The sequence below is a fragment of the Centroberyx gerrardi genome, chromosome 23 (assembly GCF_048128805.1).
Source record: "Centroberyx gerrardi isolate f3 chromosome 23, fCenGer3.hap1.cur.20231027, whole genome shotgun sequence".
Lineage (NCBI taxonomy): Eukaryota > Metazoa > Chordata > Actinopteri > Beryciformes > Berycidae > Centroberyx > Centroberyx gerrardi.
In genome coordinates, this window is record NC_136019.1 from 1,056,830 (window position 1) to 1,081,047 (window position 24,218).

The 24,218-nt window shown below is 44.3% G+C and overlaps 1 non-coding gene and 1 pseudogene across 1 annotated transcript; both read right to left on the reverse strand.

Annotated features, from left to right (window-relative positions):
- Positions 1 to 403: 403 nt before the first annotated feature.
- Positions 404 to 510, reverse strand: LOC139919846 (U6 spliceosomal RNA). Its single transcript, XR_011785010.1, has one exon. It is a non-coding gene; the product is annotated as a U6 spliceosomal RNA (small nuclear RNA).
- Positions 511 to 23,630: 23,120 nt separating this feature from the next.
- LOC139920819 (U6 spliceosomal RNA) lies at positions 23,631 to 23,718 on the reverse strand (annotated as a pseudogene).
- Positions 23,719 to 24,218: the final 500 nt, after the last annotated feature.

The following is a 24,218-nucleotide window of genomic DNA, read 5'->3' on the forward strand; positions in this document are numbered from 1 at the left end:
TGAATCGTTCCAATTTTTTGGAATCATTCCATTTTTTTCATTAAATTGGAACGATACAGAGAAGATTGCTAATGGGTTAACCCATGAATCTAATCTTCCCTGTATTGTTCCAATTCTTTTGAATCGTTCTGTTTTCTTTCATCATATTGGAACGATACAGAGAAGATTGCTAATGAGCGAACCGTAAAGCCCATTAGCAATCTGCTCTGTATCGGTCAAAGTGAGCCTCATTGACAGGTTGTTGAAGTGGTCACGGTAGGCGTTTCTCACAGGCATTCCCACGGCACTGCCGTCTCCGGAAGCCGCTGCACTCTTCGGGTTCTCGTCCGCCGTGTTACAGTGTTCCGGGGAACGGCTGCACTCTTCCGGTTGTCGTCCGCCGTGCCACGGGGAGCGCTTTGCGAAAAAGATGGAGCGCTTCACGGATTTGCGTGTCATCCTTTCGTAGGGGCCATGCTAATCTTCTCTGTATCGATCCAATGTTATCATATGTACTGCCTGGGCAAGTACATTTCAACCCCCAACGTTGCCTGCTACTTAATCCCCCCCGGGCAGAAGGGCCCCCTTTACGCGGAGCAACAGCTGAGGCGCTTTTTCACTAGGCGCCACCCATTAGCGTCTGCGGGGAGAAGCTCTTTCTGTTGTAGACCTCTGCTTAGATGAGTTTAGTTTGAAATGGCAACTTCTTTCGGTATGTTTGTGAATTTGACAAAGTGGGCAAGACCAGAGTGGCACAGACACTGGAAGAGGGGCCGGAGCCCAGCTCGGCCTCCAAGCCTGAGCCTGCACTCGGGCCCTAAGCCCAGCCCATCCCCTCCCGGGACACGCCCTAGGGCTGCTCTGAGCGAGGCCCCTCTGCCTACATCCCAGGCTTACCCCTTAGGCTTGGGGGTGGGGGGAGGGGACTTTGCAAGCAACCCTTTCACCTTGAAAAGTGCACAGCCACAAGTTTTTGCATGTAAATCTTCCTTTGCTACTGCAAAAGACCTGCGAATAGGACAAAGCATGTAAACCTGAGTGCAGAGAAGCTTCCCACCTTTTCAGGCTGCTGAGATGGCCAGGGCAAGTGTCCTTGACAGATTACCAGATAGTTCAGGTCATTTTTCAGGGGGCAAGGAGACAGAGGAACTTAAGCACGTTTGGCAAAGCGGTTACGCTGAGTAAGTTTCAAAGGTTCGGAGACAGAAGAGTCTCCGCCAAAGGCCCGAATTTCCCAGTGTCACTGAATGCAGCACACGTCTCCCATGTCTGCAACAACAAAACCCACATTTCCGAGAGAATGCTGTAAGAATCTCCGCCAAAATGCCGAATTTCCCAGCGTCAGTCAATGCAGCATGAATCTCCCACCTGGGTAACAAAATAAAAGACATTTTCAAGAGAATGCAGGAATACTGTAAGAATCTCCGCCAAAGTCCAGAATTTCCGAGTGTCACTGAATGTCACGTCTCCTTTGTCTGCAACAAATGGCAAATATTTTCATCAAATTGGAACGATACAGAGAAGATTGGTAATGGGCCAACCCAGACATCTAATCTTCTCTGTAGCGTTCCAATTTTTTTTTTAATCGTCCCATTTTTTTTCATCAAATTGGAACGATACAGAGAAGATTGGTAATGAGCTGACCCATTAGCAATATGCTCTGTATCGGTCAAAGTGAGCCTCATTCACAGGTTGTTGAAGTGGTCACGGTAGGCGTTTCTCACAGGCATTCCCACGGCACTGCCGTCTCCGGAAGCCGCTGCACTCTTCCGGTTGTCGTCCGCCGTGCCACGGGGAGCGCTTTGCGAGCTGGCCGCTTGGGAAAAGATGGAGCGCTTCACGGATTTGCGTGTCATCCAAGGAGGTTCTATATTAACTGGAGGATGAACGGAAAAATGGCCGCCCATTCATTTGAACGTAAGCTGCTCACCCAGCGCATACGCCAAAAAAAATTTTCTCTTCCTGGTTTACTTCCGTGATGTGCGGCCCACGGGTCATGCGCAGTAGTGTCTGCTTACGTATTCCCGCCAGGATTAGCGCGCCCACGAGCGAGCTAGCGAGCCCAGTCGCGCTCTCGTCATCAAGTGAGCAGGTCGGGAGCGAGCAGCTGCTGCTGGGAGTGTGGAACGGACAGTTTGGTGGGGGAGGGGCGGCTGTGAGCAGAGCAGAGCAGAGAGAGAAGGAATCTCCTAAAATTCCTATTCCTCAGCCCCTCAATACTTAATGTTAATTCAGTGTCAACATGTAGATCTAGATTTTTTTTCCAACTTAATTTTAAAATAGTAAATAACCTATTCAACTTTTGTAAGGGGAGATTTTAGTTTAGTTAAGTTTTTTAGTTTAGTAGATTTTAGTTTCCTGACCCTCCTTCTCACCACTGCCTCTATAAGGGTTTTTACTAAGGTCTTTTACTAAGAGGTACTTGTCCTTTGCTTGGGTGTTTCCATTTAAGACTTTCTACATTTTAAAGGAAATATACTTGTTTTTACTTTTACTAAATATATGTGAACCCAGCAGTTAGTAGTTCCTTTGAAGAAAAAGACTTTGCAACAACAATTTGTTGATGTAACTTAAAGTATTCAGATGGCAGCATAACTGGACTATAAACTTTAACATACCCTTTAGAGGTTATGCATTAACAATTGAATACTCCCAAACACTGAAAAACAAGAATGCAATGTATTTAATAATTCAATTTAATTGAACATAATTTAATAACATTTACTTGAACAGCATAACTAATAACTACTATCAATGTAACTCAAGGTGCTGGGCTGTTCATAAACAATACAAACGTAAACCGTTATTGGCTACATCCAACATGGGGAGGAGAGAGAAAAGAGAGCGAGACAGACCATGGGTTGGTATGGCTGGAGTGGAAGAGTGGATGGGGAAGAGGGATACAGAGCAAGAGAGAGAAAGGGAGCGAGAGGGATAATGAAGGAAGAACAGTGAAAATATGAGTGAACAGTGTGATGAGTACAAATGTTATTTTTAAAAAAATGAAATATTTATAACCCCTTTTAAATGTGACCAATTGTTAATCGTCACATAAAGAATTATTCCCTGGCCTATTTATGGGCTTGTTTTCTGAATAAATAAACCTCTGTAAAGTCACAATCTGGGGTTGGAAAAACTGCCAGGTCCACTTGGAACTCTAAAGAACAGTAAAAAAAAAAACTCACAAGATTCAGAGGCAGTTTTACCTACCCCAGATGGCAGCTTTCAGGGACTGAGTGATGCTATCTAAAAAAATATCATTTCCCAAAGGGGTGAAATGAACTCCATCACCCAGAAAGAGGCCAGGGCTGTCAAATTTTATGCGAGGATGATGTACCACGCTCCCACCAAAATCCCGAACAAAAGCACCCATCACACTGTTCACCCATATTCTGGCCTTGTTGAGCCTCCCCGGATTAGCAGCCCTCCACCGGCGTCTTTGCGAGATGGAAGAAAAGATTATCTTCATCCTCGGGAAGCGCTGGTGGAGGTGCTGCAGGTCCCGCTTCATCGCTGCGACGAGCTCGACACCTTTGATCTTCCCCAGGTCGTTGCTGCCGCAGTGAATCAGCAGGACATCCGGGGCTGTTCTTCCTTCAAGGGACCGGTTGAAAAAGGGGAGAAGTTGATGCCACTTCAGTCCACCCCAGCCAAACCACTGGACCCGAGCATCCAGTCCAAGGTTGGTACCCATGGTCTGCCTCGCCCTCTCTTCCCCACGCCGGATGTAGCTGCTGCCAATCAACCATACTTTTTGGTCTGTGGATTAAAAATAATATTATAAAAGTTCCTACTACTGAGTTTACCTGATCAAATTGAGATTCCACACTTAAACATTTATCCTCTCTCATGAAGGGCAACACAGCAAATTTACAACAAATTATCCAACAATGATGCAGTCTTTTTGGTCAATACAATCTTTATAACTCATTTACATTGAATGACACAGCTATAGACTCACTTTGTTGACGCCTCTCTCTCTCTCTCTCTCTCTCTCTCTCTCTCTCTCTCTCTCTCTCTCTGTGCCACAGTGGTAGCCATCTCAAACTAGAAGATAATGAGAAAGGACTTTAATACATTAATGTGTGCTTGTCTGCCTTTTTCTCCATCCATCTGTCTATAACTATTAATCTATAGTACTTGTTTTGCAGTGCAGATACTGATTTAAACATTTCATTGACTACTTTTACATGTAACGTTATTGAACACCATATTATCTGTCAAGAACTCTCATACTGTATATGGGAACATTGCATTAATTCAACCTTTACACAAGCTAATGGAAATATATAGTAGCCTATATGCTATGTAAAATCAATGTCTGTGAGACATACTATCTACCATATAAAATGTCCGTATTTAGAGTAATCCTAGTTAACAGTTTTAACAAGGTTTATGGCGGTAGGCTTAAGTCTTAAGTCTTATTGTTTTGATTGGAATTTTGTGAAAAAATATAATGAACACCATGCAGTGCACATTTTGTAGGCGACAGGTTTCTATGAACCTAAAATCCTACCTTTTTTGGTTCAAAGCAACGGTTCTGTCTAAGGAGGTGTCTGGGAGCACTGGAGTCCAGTGTACAGTAAGTAGGTGCCTGCAGGTGCACATCAAGTGGCCGCGTGTGGGGGATGGGCATTGTGTCGCCAAGAGCCCCTTTATAAGTTGACCATGACTAGAAACAGTCCCTTTCCAGCAAGATTTATGCACGACTAGACAAGAAGATGCCGTCTTGTGTTGCCTACAACTGCATCAACCGATCAGACTGCAAAGGACCTAAGGTTCCTCTGTACTGGTATGGTTATAATATGAAACGCTATTAAAGACTTAGTTATAGACTTATGTATTAATTTATTTTTTATAATAAATAAAGACTGAGCTAACATTACTTAGCTAGCTACAGCTTCAGGTTGTAGCTAAGCTTGCTAGTTTGAATTACATTTTATATGTAGTAATATAGAACCTCCTTGGTAGTAGCCTACTCATTAAAAAAGTTAACCAAAACGAATGAGTAGCCAAAAGACTGGTAGAATATGATTAAAGACATATAATCGCGACTAGCAAGTAATAAAAAGTTGATATAAAAAATACTCCTGAAGCCTATATATTGAAAATACTATAGCCTAGTATATACCACATCATTCCACTCCATTATTTTTTCCATCAGAAGAACAGGTGCAGAACCATATTTTAACGTTCTTGTGTGCTGCCCCCAATGCTATCTCCCCGAACTGTTTTAATCAGGCATGCTTAGAAATAATTAGCTATTCATCACATAAAAATCAATGAAGTAGCCTAAACTAGAGCCGCTGTGATATTTCTAATGCATGAACTTTCATATAATTGAAAAATGTCACCTAGGCTACAGATCTACAAAGCTTGTTTTAATAAAAAGTTTTTCGTTTTTCTTCGTTGTTCAAATGTATTTTAAATTGTTCGTATGTTGCATTTTCATCAGTCCATAACGAAAATAAATAATATTGTCATGCAATAACACAAGAGCCTTTGTAAGTGCGGTTGCTGGTCAAGCGGTCATTTACCATTGATCATCGGTGAATGCGATCATCAACAGTCCTGGTGCTGTCCTGGCCTGACGTTAAGTTAGTCAAAAAAACAAAAAAACAAAAAAATAACCAACTAAAATTGCACATTTAATACACTATGGGTACTTCAGCAGGTAGTGGGATCAATTGTCAGCCCGGGAATCTTCCCGGTTCTCCCGAGTACCCACTCCGGCATTGCGCTGTAGTAATTGCAAGTTCCTCTTATTAAGAATGATGGCTGTATTTACTATAGTAGCCTATACAGAAAAATATTACCACTATATATTGTGGCATTTATAGTGTGTTGGAAACTTAACTGCAGTACTACAGTGTTATGAAATAAACTATAGTTTCATGCAGCATCTACCATAGACACAACCACTGTGGTATTCCAAGAACTGTTCTGCCCTAATGTATCATAATAGAACAAATAGCACCTTACACAAGAAATGTGAAATATTTAAACATTTAACAGTTACCCATGTAAGATCATGCCGTAAATGTAGGCTACTACTATAGCATAAATGAACCAGTCATAACAAAAATAATGTTTGGTAACTTTGTAGTTTAATTCAATTCATTTAGATTGAAAATATCAAAGTCAATAGATAGTCACTTTGAAAAAAAAAAAAAATGAAGCGAAGAACTGAACTAACTAAACAAATAGATAACATCAATATAAAAAAATAGAAAGAAATCGTAACTGACATTATGTTTCTCCACAGTTTTCCGTTTGGTGACAGGGCACGGCTTCATCAGTGGATCAACAATGTAAGGCGCAAGAATTGGAAACCAACACATCACTCCAGGATATGTGCCAACCATTTTGAAGAGGAGTGTTTTGAGCATATCAGTGGGAGGAAGCGCCTGACTTCGACAGCTGTCCCCACCATTTTCACCTACCTTGCCCCTCAGACAATGGACGTTGATGGAACAACATGCCAGGAACAAACGGTAGGTATAGAGGTAAGTGATGCTACACTCACAGTTGCACATGATCACAGTTACTCACACAATGATGATGTGAGTGCTGATGATGAATGTATAAATATAGTAGATGTCTTGGATGATGTTGACAGCAACATCCTTGTGATGCAGGAACTGCATCATGATACAAATTTTGTGCCAGATGTTGTCCTGCATCACAATGATATAGCTGTCATATCAGATTCAGAGGGACAAGATATTTTGGATGCAGTAGCAACATCCACCCATACTGAGCACAACTACATGGTGATGGAATCTCCCAGATCACTGAAGCGTCAGTTTGGGAGTTACTTGCATTCAGTGGAGGACAAACTGCAAACTTGTCGAAAGAAATTGAAATTGGAGAGGGAAAAGACCAGAAGATTAAAAAAAAGAGTTTCCAGTTTGTCTGAGGTCATCAGTGAGCTGAAGCAGAAAATGCTAATTTCCACAGGCTGTGCAGAGATGTTGGAGACATCCTTTAGTGGAGTGTCAAAGGAAATCCTTACCAGAGTGGAGCAAGGAAAAAAGTCCAAAGTGTCAGAGGAATTGCGGTCATTTGCTATGACTCTGCACTTCTATTCTGCCAAAGCCTACGCTTATGTGCGAGAAAGTTTTGACCTTGTTTTGCCCCACCCAGACACCATCCGGACCTGGTACAGCAACATCTCTGCAGATCCAGGATTTACAAAACCTGCCTTTTCTGCTCTCGAGTCTCATGTGAAGGATAGGAAACAAGAGGGAAAAGAAACCTTGTGTGCCCTCATGGTGGATGAAATGGCCATACGCAAGCATGTGGAATATTCTGCCGGGAAATTCCATGGATATGTGGACCTTGGCTGTGGCACTGTCGATGATAGTTTACCACCAGCCAAAGACGCCTTGGTCCTCATGGTTGTTGCCATTGATGAATCTTGGAAAATCCCTGTGGCCTACTTCCTCGTTGATGGATTGACTGGAGAAGAGCGTGCTAACATCATCAGTGAATGCCTTCAACGACTTCATGATGTTGGAGTTCGTACAGTCTCCTTAACATGCGATGGACCATCATGCCATTTTGCCATGTTGAGAGCCCTGGGAGCTGATTTGGATGTCCATGCCATGAGACCCTCATTTCCACATCCTGCAGATCCATCACAAGTTGTCCATGTAGTTTTGGATGTGTGCCACATGCTGAAGCTGCTCAGGAATGCGTTGGCTGCAGGAGGTACCTTTCAAACTGAAAGAGGAAAAATAAAGTGGCAATACCTTGAGGATCTGAATAAACTGCAAGAGACGGAAGGTCTTAGACTTGGAAACAAGCTGAAAATGGCACACATACGTTGGGAGAGACAGAAGATGAAGGTTAAACTTGTAGCTCAAGTTTTCAGCAGCAGTGTAGCGGATGCTCTGGAGTACTGCAACACACAGCTCCATCTACCACAGTTCAGAGGATGTGAGGAGACAGTGGACTTCCTCAGGACCATCGATGCTGCTTTTGATGTTCTCAACAGCAGGAACCCCCTGGGAAAGGGATACAAAGCACCCATGAGGACATCAAACAAAGAACGTGCAGCGTCAATCCTGCTAAAAGCGGAGAAGTCCCTTTTGGAACTTAAAAACGACAAAGGCATTCCATTGCATTCTGGAAAAAGAAAAACATGTGTTGTTGGCTTCATTGCCAGTTCCAGAAGCATTCAAAATGTTTTCCATGACCTGGTTGAGAAACCGAATGCCCAATGCAGATACCTCCTCACATACAAGCTGAGCCAAGATCACCTTGAGCTCTTCTTTTCCTCTGTCAGAGCACGCGGTGGATTCAACAACAATCCAACTGCAAGACAATTTACAGCTGCATATAAACGTCTTCTGGTGAAGCAACAGGTGAAGACAGGAACAGGCAATTGCCTCCTCCGAGACGATACCAGCATCTTGGAGGCAACACCTGCGTCAGTAAACACCGCACGTAGGTTTGACCTGAAGCCTGTGGAGCATGTAGAGCCTGACCATGACTATCAACTCTGCCCAAATGTAGATACTGTTTCCGAGTACAAGGAGGCTGCCATAAGCTACATTGCTGGCTTTGTGGTAAAGAAGCTCAAGGAAAAACACAACTGCATGCCTTGCACTGAAGTGCTGATTTCTGATTCCACCGTGCATCCCTTCCTTCTCTTGAAGAATCGTGGAGGTTTGCAAAAACCATCACCAGGGATAATTGCCATCTGCACAGAGTCAGAACGCTGCTTTCAAAGGATTTTGAGATCAACCTCTGGCAAGCTCCCCCAGGGACATGGCTTAACATCAGCCATCATCAATCAAGTCCTAAGTTACAGTGCTGATAAGATGTTGTTTCCTGAGCTGCACAACCACATGTTCGAAACCACTGTGGAAGACAACCATGTGCATGGTTTGGTGAAAATGGCATCCTCCATGTACTGCAAAATCAGGATGCACCACTTGGCAAGACGCGAAACAGAGAAGCTAACAAAGGACATTGTTAGACATAAATTCACCAAGCTGGTCCACTTTCACCACCAGTAGCAGCATGCACAACTGAGAGGTTTGTTTTATTGATAAATAAATCTATGTGAGTGACCTTATATTTATCATTGTAAATATTGTGTCTGTTGTGTGTTTTATGTGTTTGTGTGTATATTTATGACCACCTGTATATTTCTCCTGTCCTTAAATCCTTAAATCTCCTTAAATACACTATATTAAATTCCATAATCTCTGAGCTTCTCTCTGTTTACATCTGTACACGTTTACATGTAGTTTGTTATTTGTATATGTACAGCATGTCTGGGTGTATTTCTATGTGTATTCTGTTTACTTATCAGTGTTTCCTATATACTAGTATATACTTGTATACTGACCACATCAGTTTCCTTTTATATGTTGTTTGTCCTATATATCTGTATATTATTTGTGTGTATGCATTCTGTGTCACATGTCATCTACTTTTGTACAGGCTTTTTTTTTTATTTTTTTTATAACAACTCTCTCAGCTGAACATCTTGAGCATCTTTACCATCCTCCAACAAGACAGTCCCAACAAGCCAGTGTTCATAGTAATACTTGGAGCTCGCACCACGGAGCACAAGTCTTTACTGAACACTTACAACTCCAAAAGGAAGCCAGTGTTCATAGTAATACTTGGAGCTCGCACCACGGAGCACAAGTCTTTACTGAACACTTACAACTCCAAAAGGAAGCCAGTGTTCATAGTAATACTTGGAGCTCGCACCACGGAGCACAAGTCTTTACTGAACACTTACAACTCCAAAAGGAAGCCAGTGTTCATAGTAATACTTGGAGCTTGCACCACGGAGCACAAGTCTTTACTGAACATTAGTCCCCTATTGGAACAGCCCATTCATCCAAGACCTCTTTCCCTCTTTGTATATAGTTTCACTACTGTTTATGCAAATTGCTTTATTAAATGCACAGTTTGATGTTTGAATTTTTGATGTTTGAGTTTGTTTTATGGAACACACACAAAAAAATGTTTGATTAAAAAATGCACTTGTTCTTTATTGCATACCAAAAAGATGCACACTAATGTTTTTGCATGTTTGCATGTTTTTGAATGTTTTTGCATGTTTTTATTTGTACTGGTCTCGTCTGGGTTTGTCTTGTCCTTGTCTGGTCTTGTGTTCCCACTCTGAGCCTGCACCTTGCCGTGGTGAGTGGGCTTTAAACCAAGACAGGCTTTTAATGTTTATTATCTGCTTAAGAAATGAACCTTAGATATCTCATGCCATCTCTCATTGCAGAAAACTCCTGCTCGCAAAGAACCAATCAACAGATCTAGGTAAAAGTGGCCCATCTGTTTATTCCAGAAGAAAGAGATCTTAACCTGTACAATTCTGCTGCACACTGATGTAGACATCACTCTCAAGGTTTATGAAAAAGGGATGGTAATGTATTTTTTAATGGAGCAATTCAAATGGAGAATGTCTGCACACTGGATGTCAACTTCCTTGACTTTATTACAACCAAGATTTTGTAAAGCAATAACGATGCGATTGCCTGACCTTGTTAGTAAAATGTTGTTTGTAATAAAGTAAAGAGAGGACAAATCCAGGGGAAGAACATTCTTCTTTTCAGTTCCAGATATTCTATTGGGCCCCTGGCCTAACGAAGCATTAGGCACAAGTGGAGGCGATCTAGTACACAAGTCTTGGGTGGTAAATTATGGTTAATTTAGAATAACGGGTTCATAATTTAATACTATAGATCAAGGAATTCAATACATGCCAGTAACAAATCACTAACCATGTTATGCTTTTTATAGAAGTGATGCTGACTATCTCCGTCCCAACACCAAGTCCTTGACCAGAGGATGATATACAGTCAGTATTGCACCTGGCCAGAATTTCAAGCCCCCGTTTTCAAGAGATGGTCAAGGTCATGCTGTTATACTGTATATTGGCACGGCTGTGATTTGGTTACAATGTCTGTAATCAGTTTTAGATTCAAATGATGTTTTACACAATTTATGAAACAAGCTTTGCTGTCTCCAAACGGTTCGTTTCCATACATGTATAGTATGTACCCACCATCCCAAGTCACCAGCCTCTACTGAACTTATTATATACAGTAGTAAATAGTTAACTAATTACATTTTTACTAATCACAAAGTAAGCCACTTTTTAATTCAGTCCTTTTGTCCTATACTTTTTAGATGTCAACTTTTGATTACTCACCAGTCAATATTATAATATTAATACATATTTTAAGTATTCAGCCAGTAGTTGCTAGAAGTCATTTGCTTGCAACTCTAATTTCCATGTCACTATTCCATTGTGAGACGTTGTTAGACTAGTGATACTAATTTGACAGTCTTAAGTTTGTATTAAAGATAAAGATGTCATCACTGTTGTTATTACTAGGCAGGTTTCCCTAAGCATATCTGCTCATTCAATCTTATAATGTTTACATTTCTCCCAAGCTTGACTGAAGCCGCACAGCATGGACCAACTTCATGAGTATGCATGTTGTGTTGCCTGATGTTCACACAGTCCTACCTGCAGCTGTCTGCTGGACACAGCCTGCAGAACCAATGGACTGAAGTACACAAGATCAAACCCATGTCATGCTTGATGAATTTGACTTTACATTCTGACATTTACATGCAGCTTCAGTTCCTTGCTATTTTTATTTGAGTTACTTAGACGAACCATGTAATGAAAATCATGAGTTGGCCCTGTATCCTTGGCCCTGTAGCATTTACAGCACTTTGCTGTGGTAGTTTGACAAGATGTCATCATACAGTCAGAGTTTATCATTAGTCTGTCAAAGCTAAGTCGACCTGGTTCACTTCCCTACACAGCAGCCACACACTTCTGTTTAGAAACACAGTGCAACTCTGACTGGCAGCTAGACTCAGTCACTACCATGCAGGCAGGTTAACCACACAGCACCATACAATACTGTCATGAAACTGAATTAGAAATCCTGTACAGGTCAAGTTATTTAAAATCGTTTATTTAAAAAAATTAAAAGAGCATAAAGTTAATTCACAACGAAATACAAAAGTGATGAATAGCATGACTAGTTGGGTTCGCCAGACAGACCTGTGGAATACATGTAGGCTAAAAACAAGGCTAATATAGTTAGCTTGCTGTCTACATCTCCGTGTCATGAACAAGCACAGAAAACACACCTAATCCCAAACCTCCGTTTTCGGTGATCAGTTCTTATCTGTACATATTAAATACCGGTGGGCTACTCATGTAAAATACTTCATATTTTAATAAAAGCGAAGCTGGACTGTACAAACACAGCTGACAGACGGAGCAGCAGCGGAAGCAGGAGGCTCGTTCCCGATGCAGAGCTCAGAGGCGCGTGCTTTGCTCGTACCCTCAGGTGACGTCACCCACAAAAAACTGTGTTTTATACGGCTCTGAGTAATTTTTTTTAAAAATCGGCCTTCATGGTTAAAAAATACATAATTCAAAGAGTGTTTTAAGGTCTTGTGTGGTGTTGTAGGTATCTTCTGAACAGTTTTAGAGGACTGTCTTTTACAATGGCCGTCTATGGGAAAAAAGCTTTTTGGGCCGCAGGTGAATTTTAGGCTGCAGTACCACCGTTGGCCACCATGTCAAATTGGAAGCAAGGCTGAGATCTGACGCCTGGGGGCTGGTGTCATCCTTGCGCCACCCGAAACTCCTTCTCTGTCTCAACTGTGCCAACAGTTGGCCAATGGCCGTTCACGGCCGTGGTCCCGTGCTTAGTCCGATACAGCCAATCAGATGGCTTCATTTGTCTCAACAAGGAGAATCCAACTTTTGCCAACCAATAGGAGAGCCGGATTTGTCTCAACAGTGTCTCACCAACTCGGCTACTGACAGCGCTCAGTTTACCGGCGGACGAGACAGCAGCGACTTCGTAAGTGAAGTATTAATCCATTTTGATTCAGTATTTGTGGAAAACACTGTAAAAACTCAGATTTCTGTCTGACATTAGTGGTACCGAGTTAACCGAGGTGTTTTTACGGCACTTTGTGGAATATGTGTGCGATCGGCAGAACGTTAACGTTCGCCAAAGCCGGAGCTTTATAGTTCTTATTAAAATGTCAAACTTCAATTTTATTGTGTGGAATTGATTATATACACTACTTATCGTTGCTTTGTGTTAACCAGCGTTTTATTCAACTCTTGTAGGCTGCTAACATTGCCTGCTAACGTTGCTAACGCAACGGTTACATGACGTTATCTCCATCTTAATTCAACAGTCCAGTAGAGTTGAAGACAGCTGCTAACTGAGATATTTTTGTCGGTACTTTATCACACAGCTAACCCACATGCTGTTCAACCACTTATGTATATTATGTATATATCAAATATAAAAAGATGTCAGAACATCCGTGATAATGTAATGAAACTGCTCTGATGAAAATGTTTTTATGCTTCTGCTGTTATGGTATTGATGACATAAAGATCTGAGTACAGCAGAACACTGTAATCTAACTGTGTTGTCCTCTGTCATGTTATAGATTGTACTTTCAAAACAAAGAATGTAAGTACTACATGTCATTTCTTCATCATCATTAGCATTTCTTATTTAAGCAATATCACATGAGAGGGAGTGCTGTTGTACTGTATATCAAGCAACAGCTAAACTGTTAGCACAGAGGATTTCACTTGACTTTCTTCCCAACCTTCCTCTTGTCCAATCAAATTGCTCGACCGGAACCAACTGTTGTATAATTGTACTTGTTATCTTAAAGCGTGTACCGGTACTCTGCTGATGTTCATTTTCTGTGTTTAGATGGAACACCCGAACTTCAGGAGGGCCCCTAATGGGACCCTCCTGCTGAAGGCATCCCCTGACGCCCAAGCCCTTGGCCCCCGGCAGGCAGCGTCACCGCCAACGCCACCCTCGTCCTGAGCCGGTGGAAGGTCCAGTTTGGCCGATACCAGGGCAAGACCTTCCACTGGCTCCTGGAGAACGACGTGGGCTACGCCGTCAACCTGGTCGCCTCCCACCAGAAGGAGCGAGAGAGGACAGGGTCTCAGTCCCCCCTGATGGCCAACAAGGTGGAGTCCTTCAGTCTGATATTCATACAGTACAATTAAAGGAGCGATGACAGTTTTAACCTCTGTGTGAACTTACAGGACGCCTTCACCCGCTACTCCTCGGCGTACCCTGACTTTGCGGAGGCAGTCAGGTTCCACCGGGCGTTTGAGGAGGCGCGGGTGAAGTCCCTCCAGCCCGGTCAGGAGGGACAGGCCCTTGTTGGCTTCGGGGACTTCAAATTTGAGACCCTGCAGAGCCTGTACGAGTCGGAGGACACAAAGAAAATCCGGTAAGTCGTGATAACATTTGGATTATAATATAGTTGCTGTTCTGGCCATCGATGATAAGAATCATATGACAAATTGTCTGATTTGCATAGATTTGTCAACTACCTCCGGAGGAAGGCGCCGGCTCCCGGCACGCAGATGGAGAACGCCGTCCGTTACGTCCGGAGCAGAGACAGACAGAGACCTGCTGCTGCATCCTCCACCACCACCACCACCGCCACCAGCAGCAGCAGCAGCAGCAGCAGCAGCAGCAGCAGCAGCAGCAGCACAGCCTCGGTCTCGGCCGTGAGCCAGAGAGCCAGGAGTGCATCACAGTATGTGTTTTATTTTAAAGCTGTCTGAGTTTAGTTGTAACTGGATGGATGACCTTTCTGAAGAAAAGTATTTGTCATGTTGTCACATTATAGATGTTGTTGTGTGTCATTTATTCTTATTATAGGCCTCTTGGTTCTGCGCTTGCGGCCTTCGTCTCCGGGCGGCGTTCTCTGTCTGCGGTGGAAATGCAGACACGGGTTAAGAAGGTCGTGGCCCCTAAGCCTGCATCTGCATTTCCAGGCAAGCTCAAGTCCAGCCTAAATTAAATACAGTTAAACTTCATTGTTTTTCTTGTGTTCACTGTATATATTCTTTGTTTCTTCCCTCTAATTGTGTGATTGCAGCCTTCTTCAGACCAGCTCTTCCCTCTACATCATCTGAGGAGCCTTCGGATGAAGAGCTGGTCCAGGCGGTAGTTGACATAGAGGAGTGTAAGTAGTAAAAAGTCAAGTATTATTCATGTACCATGTTGTTAATAACAGAAAGGCTTGAATTCATTTTTGACTCTTCTTTTTATTTTGCTTTATAAATGTTTCGTAATCAGAGAAGGACAGGAAACGACAGGGTAAGTTTGTGTTAAATGAAAAACTAGCTGGTGTCTGCCTGCAAGTCTCAAATCACTAACAGGTCTGCCAATCACCTGTCCAAACATCACTAACGAGTGCATCTGGAGAGTAACATGTTCTTCATCATCCTTTCCCTACTTACCTGCTAACCCCTCTAGCTGCTGCCTGCGTCTCTCCCTCAACAAGTCCAGTCTAATCTGTTGTCATCATTTTGTCTCATCCTCGCTTTCTCTCTTTAAAACCACCTTCTGTACTCCTGTAGTGTTTATGCAGCTTGGCTGTGCTTGTGCTTGTCATTCAATATTAACACAAAAATCAAATTCTTACATGTTACTGAAACATTTTATTTCTCTTTAAGCCTCACTTGTACAGGCCCCTCTCTCGCTCCTGCCTCATCCACCTCCTGCCACCACCTCAGCAGCGCCACAGGGGGCCGGTGTCTCTGCTGTGCTGGACGCGCCAACAGACGAGGAGCTGCTGGCGGCCACACTGGAGCTCGACCGCCCCACGCGACCTCCAGCAGCCCTCATCATGGTCCGGCCTGCGGAGTCACCGGCTCCCTCCTCACCACCACCACCACCACCACCAGCAGCAGCTGCAGCTTCCACCCTGCTACCGCCTGCAGCCCCGGGAGCTGCTCCTGCAGCTCTGCAGGCCCCCGCCCCGGAGGAAGGACGGCAGGAGGAGTTGCCCGGACCAGCCTTCCTCCCTCCCCTACCACCTGCTGACAGTGCTGAGGTAAGGCTGTCTGTCAAACAGTAAATGTTACCTATCGGGCCTCAGATGTCACTGCTGCCCTCACCCATAAAGTCATGTCCTCAGATATTAAAGTGCTCTGTATGTTCCTCTGGTTCTCTCTCCAGCTGCTGCCCGAGTCCTGGCGGGCATGAGGGTATCGAGGAGGACGTTGAGGACCCCGCCGTCTTCGAGCCCGATACCCCCTCCACGGGCACAGCGACAGCAGCGGCCCGGTCAGGTGATCCAGCTGACGCACCCCGGTCTGAGCCATCCGGTCCGGCCGCCCCTGACCAAGATGCCCCTCCCGAGGCCCCTGAGGTTCAGGCTCCTGCTCCCCAGCAGTCCTCCTCAGACTCTGAGGTAAGTTCACTAACTACAAACTACTACTGATGGTAATAATAATAATAATAATAATAATAATAATAAAAACAGTGAAGATATTATAATGCTTGCTGGCTGTTTGCTCACAGCAGTACTCCCTCCTCCCTTTTCTTCTCTTCCTTTCTTGTGTTTCTCCTCAGGAGGAGATGCAGGGTCCTGATGGCCAGCCAGGCTATCAGCACATCCTGAAGCTGGCCACGGCCCTGCTGGAAGCATGGAGCCTTCAGGGGCTTTCTGACAGGAGGGTAGATAAACTCGTCTACCCTCCCAGACACCGGGAGAGGCAGCCGAGGGGGCGGTTCAAGGCAGCGAAGGGGAAGGACACCTCCTGTCCTGGGAAGGAGAGTCTCCAACGGTAAGACTCATTTCAAATATTGCCATTTCCTCTAATAAAGCTGCTGTATATTAACCCACACGGTCCTCTCCGTGGCTGTCTTTCAGCTGCCTTCTCGGACTGAACTCGGGCCCCGCAGGCCCCGAGGTTGATGGCTCAGACCGAAATTCAGCTCTTTGAGCTGAATCAGAGGACCCTGTCCCAGTGGTAAGAGTTTAACATGAAGCTGTGTCCATGTGTTGTGAGCTGTACTGTGATTTATCTTTTGATGAAAGCTGAAGAGCCTAAAAACAGCCTGTGTTTGTCTTCCAGGTTCTCTCGGCGCCAGAAAGAGGGGGGGAGGGCTGTGCTGCTGCAGGGAACTGGCGTCGTCCCTGCTGCAGCAGTTGCCGCCCAGCCTCTCCCTCCAGCGAAAGGGCTGTCCTCTGTACAGGTGGGACGAGGACAGCCCTTTCATTTCCACGTCCGGGAGGAGCAGCCAGGACCCTCATGTAGGGGTCTGCCGCCTCCTCCTGCTCCTGCTCCTGGTCCTGCTCCTGGTCCTGCTCCTGCTCCTCCTCCTCCTCCTCCTCCAGCACCGCTCCCGGGTACCATCATCGCTCCTGCCCCTGCTGCTCGGCCTCCTCCTCTTCCTGCACCGCAGCAAGTGCCAAGGTCCACGGCCTACAGGAAGAGGAAGGCGGCCGAGGCTGCTGCTGCAGGGCAGGGGCCGCCGCCCGGGAGCAAAACCCGCCGGCCGATGGCGCAGTACGTCTGCGGCAAGTGTGGCCAGCCCAAGAGGCTCGACACTGGCCACACTCGCATCCCAGGTGTGGCGTACTGTGCCGCTGCCAGCGGGAAGATGGTCGAGGAATGGAGGGAGGAAATGAGGAGGAGACAAGCAGGCAACCAAGGGGGGGACTGAGGGACTTTTTCCTTTTTCTTTCTTTATTTATTATTTATTCAGTTTTTTCTAATAAAAGAAAAACTGCAAACTGCACTTTGTTTGGAAGCTTTATTATTTCTGATTATTTATAATGCATTCCACAACTTCTCACATGTAAACATGACATTTAACTGCAATACAAGTCAATAAAACACAACATGGATTAATCATGCTGCTGCTGACACAGTTTAAGGGTTCAAATGTGCAAAATAAGGAAAACTAAACAAACATTTCAGCAGTTATTAACATTAATAATAAACAGAACTCATTTGAATCTATCAGCTCATGTGAATTATACCAGAAATACACCGTTAAATAGGACTTTAATGCTCCAAACTTGTTATTTATTTACACATACATACATACAGCACTACATTACCACACAATACAATACAATACAATACATAAATACATTACAAAAGTAACAGATATATGTAAAAACATTGAGAGTATATAAAGGCAGTGCCAGAGATGAGGTAGTATGATTACTCATGATTGCAAGTTTGGTTTGCTTTAAGCCATCTCTTAAGTTTATGTTTAAAGGTTAGGTAATTAGTGCTCTCTCTTAATTCACTAGGAAGACTATTCCAGTAGTGGGAGGCTCTGACTGAGAAGACTGTTTGCCCAAACCTGCTCCGTCTGTATTGTACGACACAGTGTAAGACCTTAAAGATGAGGCAAGCATCTGCAAAATGTTTAAAACTATCAAGATTAAATAAATTGTACTTTTGTACTATATGGCAATGGTGATAGCTATTGGCCTTTCGGTCAAGTGTTTTCAGTGTCTGTTTGTAAAGGGACTCAGTTGGTTTCAGCGTTGTCTTGCTTGCTTGTGACCAGCTTGTAACACAGTATGTTATGTGGGAGAAGATCACAGCATGCATAAAGAGGCTGGCTGCCTCTGTTGTTAGGTATGCTCTTATATGCCTAAAGTTAGCCAGGTTGAATTTTATAGTACTGGCCACCTTTTTAACATGCTTTTTAAATGACAGATTTGAATCTAAAATGATTCCAAGGTATTTAAAATCAGACACCACCTTGAGCTTTTCTCCTTTAACAAAAACATCAGGTTGGTGAGTCTCTGTAGGTTTCCGTGAGAAAAACATACAGACAGTTTTGTTTATGTTCAGGTGTAAACATGAATTGCTTAACCAATCAGATACATGGACCATGGCTGCAGTTAGTTTGTTTGCAGCTTGTTGTTTGTTTTTAGCATGTACATAAAGAACTGTTTACTCTTTATATGATACATACACACTCAGATGAAGCTTGTATATGAGCGGTGGACATTTTAATTTCTGCTGTCATCAGGATGTATTTGGGACAGAGTGTCTCGGCTGAACGAATGCTGGTGTGGACCACCGAGCTCAGGACAGCCGGACAGCAGGCCGGACAGCAGGACACTGGACCGGTCTGCAGGCTTCAGTCTGAGATGTGCATCATACAGTACAGCTCTACACCATCATATGTACTAAGACCCCACACTGTTCTGAAGCGCTGCTCCGTCCTCGGCCCGGCCGGGGATCGAACCGCCAACCCTCCACCGGATACATGGGAGCGGAACCCCCCTTCTCTCTCATTTTTTCTCTTCCCCCCACAGAGAAGACTGGGCAATATCCTCGTAGGGGAAAAAAATCCCTTCCAATATTTGACCAATCACAGAGCTCCATCCAGTTTCCAATATCTTTTCCAAGTCGGCCATTGCTGCCTGCTCTGAAGCGAGAGTTCAACTGTCACTAGGTAAGTAGCGATTTCTGTGTAGAAAATTAACTTATTATAAAACACAAACTTCATTTTATTAAAATATAAGACAGTGTTTACCTGGGGGGTTTAGATGTGTTTACCGATCGTTTGCTTTCTACGTAGTTAGCTAACGTAACTTAGCCTACTATTAACGGGAGAGTCTAACGTTACCGGCCGGCAAGTAAGAAACAACTTGTTTTTTATTCATATTGGCTAACGTTATATTCACTGTTTCTGCATTTCACTGTGCTTTACATGTGTTTTTAATACGTAGTTTATTCATGGGCTCGTTTACAGAGCGATCTGCACCGATTACTGTCGTAACGTTAGCTGTCCGAAACTTTCTATATCTGCTAAAATATGTTTCCTGGCGGTGTATCCTTGTATTGTCAAATTATTGAGGGAGAAATGTCATTAAAACGAACAGTATACTAGTTTATAGTCTGACTTCCTTGTCTTTCATATTCATATTATACATGCATACTGGCTGAGGCGTTATTACCGTACAGCTACGTGTCTAGCTCACGTTCTGTTTTAAAGAACTACTGTCTCACACTCAACATGTGAATTGAAGCACGTTTTGCATCAGTTTGTATGTATGATCTATGTACTTGCGTGCATGTGCATTATGATGTTGTTGACAAATGTGTTGTGTGATGAAGTGGCTTGGAGCCCAAGACAAATTTCCCTGCGAGAGAATAAAGTATATCTTATCTTATCTTATCTATAATATGTCACCTGTCATTCACCTTCTCTCTTCTACAGCATACATTCAGAACTTATCAGAGAACGTAAGTTAAACTAACTATATTAAACTATATCAATATCCACACATACATGTGATTACTCTACTTAATATGATGCTGTTGTCACCCTTGAATGTTGCAGTCTTTTATTGTCTCATAAACAGCCTTTATCCTTATAATATTTGTTTCACTGACCTTTAATCTGCCTCTGCCTAGATGGAGCATCCCTCACTGAGGAAGACTGCCAGCAGCGGTGAGCTGGTGTTGAGGGCTACGCCCCAAGCCTGCCGTTCAAGGTAAGTGTCAATCAATACACACATTCAGTCAGCCTCTGCTACCCATGCACCATGTCTGACACTCTTTCTGTGTGTGATGCAGGGGTGTCTTCCTCTCCACCAGCTCCAGAGCTGTCTGACTCTGAGCTGGTCCAGGTGGCCACAGAAGTTGAACAGTGTAAGTACATTTAGAAGTCTTCAATGTCTGACTGACTGATATGACATTGTGATTGTATTCAGCCATGTACTGTATTAACTTGAACCTTTTTTTATTGCAATATTCAATGGACAAAGGCTGGTAACTTTACAATGGAGAAGGTAGGTTTGGGTGAGAGAAAAACCCTCATTTTATTTGTCTGCCTAACTTCATCTGGTGTCTTGGTGCTGTAGCTGCTCCTCACATCTTCACTGCTTCTGCTGCTGCAGTCTAGCTGCAGACTAACTACTACTAACTACTTTCAGGATGCATCTCCTCCTCCTCCTCCTGCAGTCTTCATCATCTCATCATAGGCACAAATCACATTTCTGTTGTGTATCTTTTCCATGGGCATTTTGCTTCTGTTGTCTAATTGTGTCTTCTAATTTGTGTCTCACTGATAATAACAATCATTAATTGCCACATTTATTTTGTCTTCTGATTTGTGTACACTAACAATATGAAATAATACTAATACTATATCAGTAACAATGTTGGATTAAATTAGGTGGTGGTATATTTTTAGGGGGAAATATTTTAATGTCTCTTTGTTATCTCTTTTTTTTATTTGAATGTCTCTTTGTTATTCTTGTATACTAATTCTAAATGTATTTATTATTTTCTGCTGAAGCCTTAGCTGTACACGTCCCTGCCCCGCTCCTTCAGCCTCTGCCTCCTGCCGCCCATGGGAGACCTGCTGCAGCACCTGCCGAGGAGCCCATGGACCAGGACCAGGACCAGGACCAGGACCCTGCCCCTCCTGCAGTCCAGCCGGCTCCAGCCCGTCTGCAGGCCCCTGGCCCTGTGGGGCGAAGAGAGGAAGAGGAGTTTCCCCAGCAGTCCTTCCTGCTGGTGGAGGCCATCTGCAGCCAGCTCTGCATCATCCACCCCTGTGCCGCGCAGTCGGCCGGCACCAAGAGGAGTCGCTGGGCGCTCGTCTTAGCCGACTACGTGGCCATTAGAGAGGCGGTGCTGGACAGCCGGAGGCTCATGACTGAGACCAACCTCCAGCTGTTCCAGCTGAACATGAGGAACCTGTCCCAGTGGTGAGACATTACCACAATATTATTCATTATATATTGATATTGTCATTAGTGGAGCATTTCAGGTGTTAAGGTTACAGGTGACACTAGCCTGAATGACAGACATTATGTGTGTGTGTGTGTGTTATGTGTTTCAGGTACTCCAAGCGTCAGCAGCGGAGAGAGGTAGCTGTTCTGGAGCAGGATGTTGTGCCCGCACCTGCTCCCAACACTGCCGCCCAGCCTCTCCTCCAGGCCAAGCCCCTCCACCTGCAGCAGGAGGGGAGTGCGCCCCGCTTTGTGTTCCTGATGCCGGAGGACCAGTCACGCCAGGCCACCCAGCGAGGACGGCCCGCTCCAAGGACCCTCCTGCCAGCCACACAGCCCCACCAGCCCCACACTTCTCAGCAACTGCACACTGTGCCAGGCCTTCAACTTCTCCCCCCGCCCCCACCTCCCCAGCCCCACACCGTCCCTGCCCCTTACCTGTACACCCTGCAACCTCCCGGCCCTGACCAGCTGCCCCTGCAGCCTCCTCCTCCTCCTCCTGGACCGCCCGTCCCTGCCTCCACCGCATGCTACAGGAGGAAGAAGGCCAGGGAGGCTTCTGCTCCCTGGTATGTGCGTTGAGGACCCTCAGAGCTATATTGTCTGTAGTCTGACTACTGGCAGGGACGCCCACGGCAAGCAGGTCTGAGGCGAGACACCTGACTGACATCGATCCATCCAACCAGATGTGTGTTACGGCTGTATGATGACGGTGTGATTGTAGGAACTTTCCACAAAGCAACAACCACCGTACACATTCGTGAACATATACATGTTTTGACACTGCACGCCAGTGTGAAGGACGATGATTGTTATCCTCCTTCACTGTGCATTTGCTGCAGTCCCATCTTTGTCCCCTTCTGTGTACTTTGTTTTTGCCCCATTTGATTCACCTGTTATATTGTCATGTTGCCCACTCGGCACCTATTGCAGACCTGACCACCCTGATCCCTCCTTCGGTTCCTTCCCAAGGTTTCCTGCATTTTTTTTCCTGATAAAGGTTTTTTTGGGGGAGTTTTTCCTTGCCTGGTTGAGGGTGAAGGTCAATATTTCCCTCTTGTGTACATTTGTAGTGGAGGAAAAGTATAAAGTCTTACGAAATGGAAATAGCACTAGTACTTCAAAATTGTACTTGAGTAGATGTACTTTGTTACTTTCCACCTCTGCTTTTAACTTGAACCTTTGATATTGCAGCATTGATTGGATGATGGATGGTAACTGTACAGCAGGAAAGTTTTGGTTACTTTTACTGTGTTGTGTTCTGCTGTAGTTCTGCTTCCTGCTGATGTGTTTTATCTGTTTCTAAGCTCAATGTTTCTCAGTGCAAATGTAAAACGTTACTCGAGTGCTGTGACTCTGTCCCAGATGCTGCTTCTCATTTCAAACATTTCTATTCATATGGAAATATGACAAAAGCTATAATTAAATAACTGCTCATCTAACACTCTGTTTTGATGAAATCCCTCCAGACTGCCGGCCAGGTTGAACTTGCTTCATGTTTAATGTGACTTGTGTCACTGTAAGCAATTTACTGACCAACTGTTTTGCATTTTTGTTTTATAAAAATACCATGAAATAAACAGCAGTCAACTCAAGTCACTATATCTTTGTCCAGTTCTCTTTATTACACCACAATACACTTCTGCCACAATGAAATTGTAATTATTATTATTATTATTGCAGAGCAATTGTGTATTTTTAAGCAATTTCAATCATTACTTAAATAATTCAATAAGAAATCAGTAATTACAGAACAGAACAATAAGTAGGAATAATAAAGATATTAAGGGCAATTATTGACTACAATTCAAAAAAGACTTTCCCACACAGAAGATAAATTACAATAACAACACACTTTAATGTAAACTACAGTCACAGCTACACTTTACACAAATCTGTAAAACTCCCTGTTATTCCACAATTATTTGCCCAGTGTTTCACAGTCTGACACAGTACATAATCACTTTTCTCTAATTGGCGTTTCTGCACAGCCGGGACTCGAACCGGGAACCTCCTGCACCGCAGCTCTCTCATCGTTGAACAGGACCGCCCTCCTCCCAACTGAGAAGAATGGGCAATATCTTCTGAGTAAGGGCCATGCTAATCTTCTCTGTATCGATCCAATGTTATCATATGTACTGCCTGGGCAAGTACATTTCAACCCCCAACGTTGCCTGCTACTTAATCCCCCCCGGGCAGAAGGGCCCCCTTTACGCGGAGCAACAGCTGAGGCGCTTTTTCACTAGGCGCCACCCATTAGCGTCTGCGGGGAGAAGCTCTTTCTGTTGTAGACCTCTGCTTAGATGAGTTTAGTTTGAAATGGCAACTTCTTTCGGTATGTTTGTGAATTTGACAAAGTGGGCAAGACCAGAGTGGCACAGACACTGGAAGAGGGGCCGGAGCCCAGCTCGGCCTCCAAGCCTGAGCCTGCACTCGGGCCCTAAGCCCAGCCCATCCCCTCCCAGGACACGCCCTAGGGCTGCTCTGAGCGAGGCCCCTCTGCCTACATCCCAGGCTTTCCCCTTAGGCTTGGGGGTGGGGGGAGGGGACTTTGCAAGCAACCCTTTCACCTTGAAAAGTGCACAGCCACAAGTTTTTGCATGTAAATCTTCCTTTGCTACTGCAAAAGACCCGCGAATAGGACAAAGCATGTA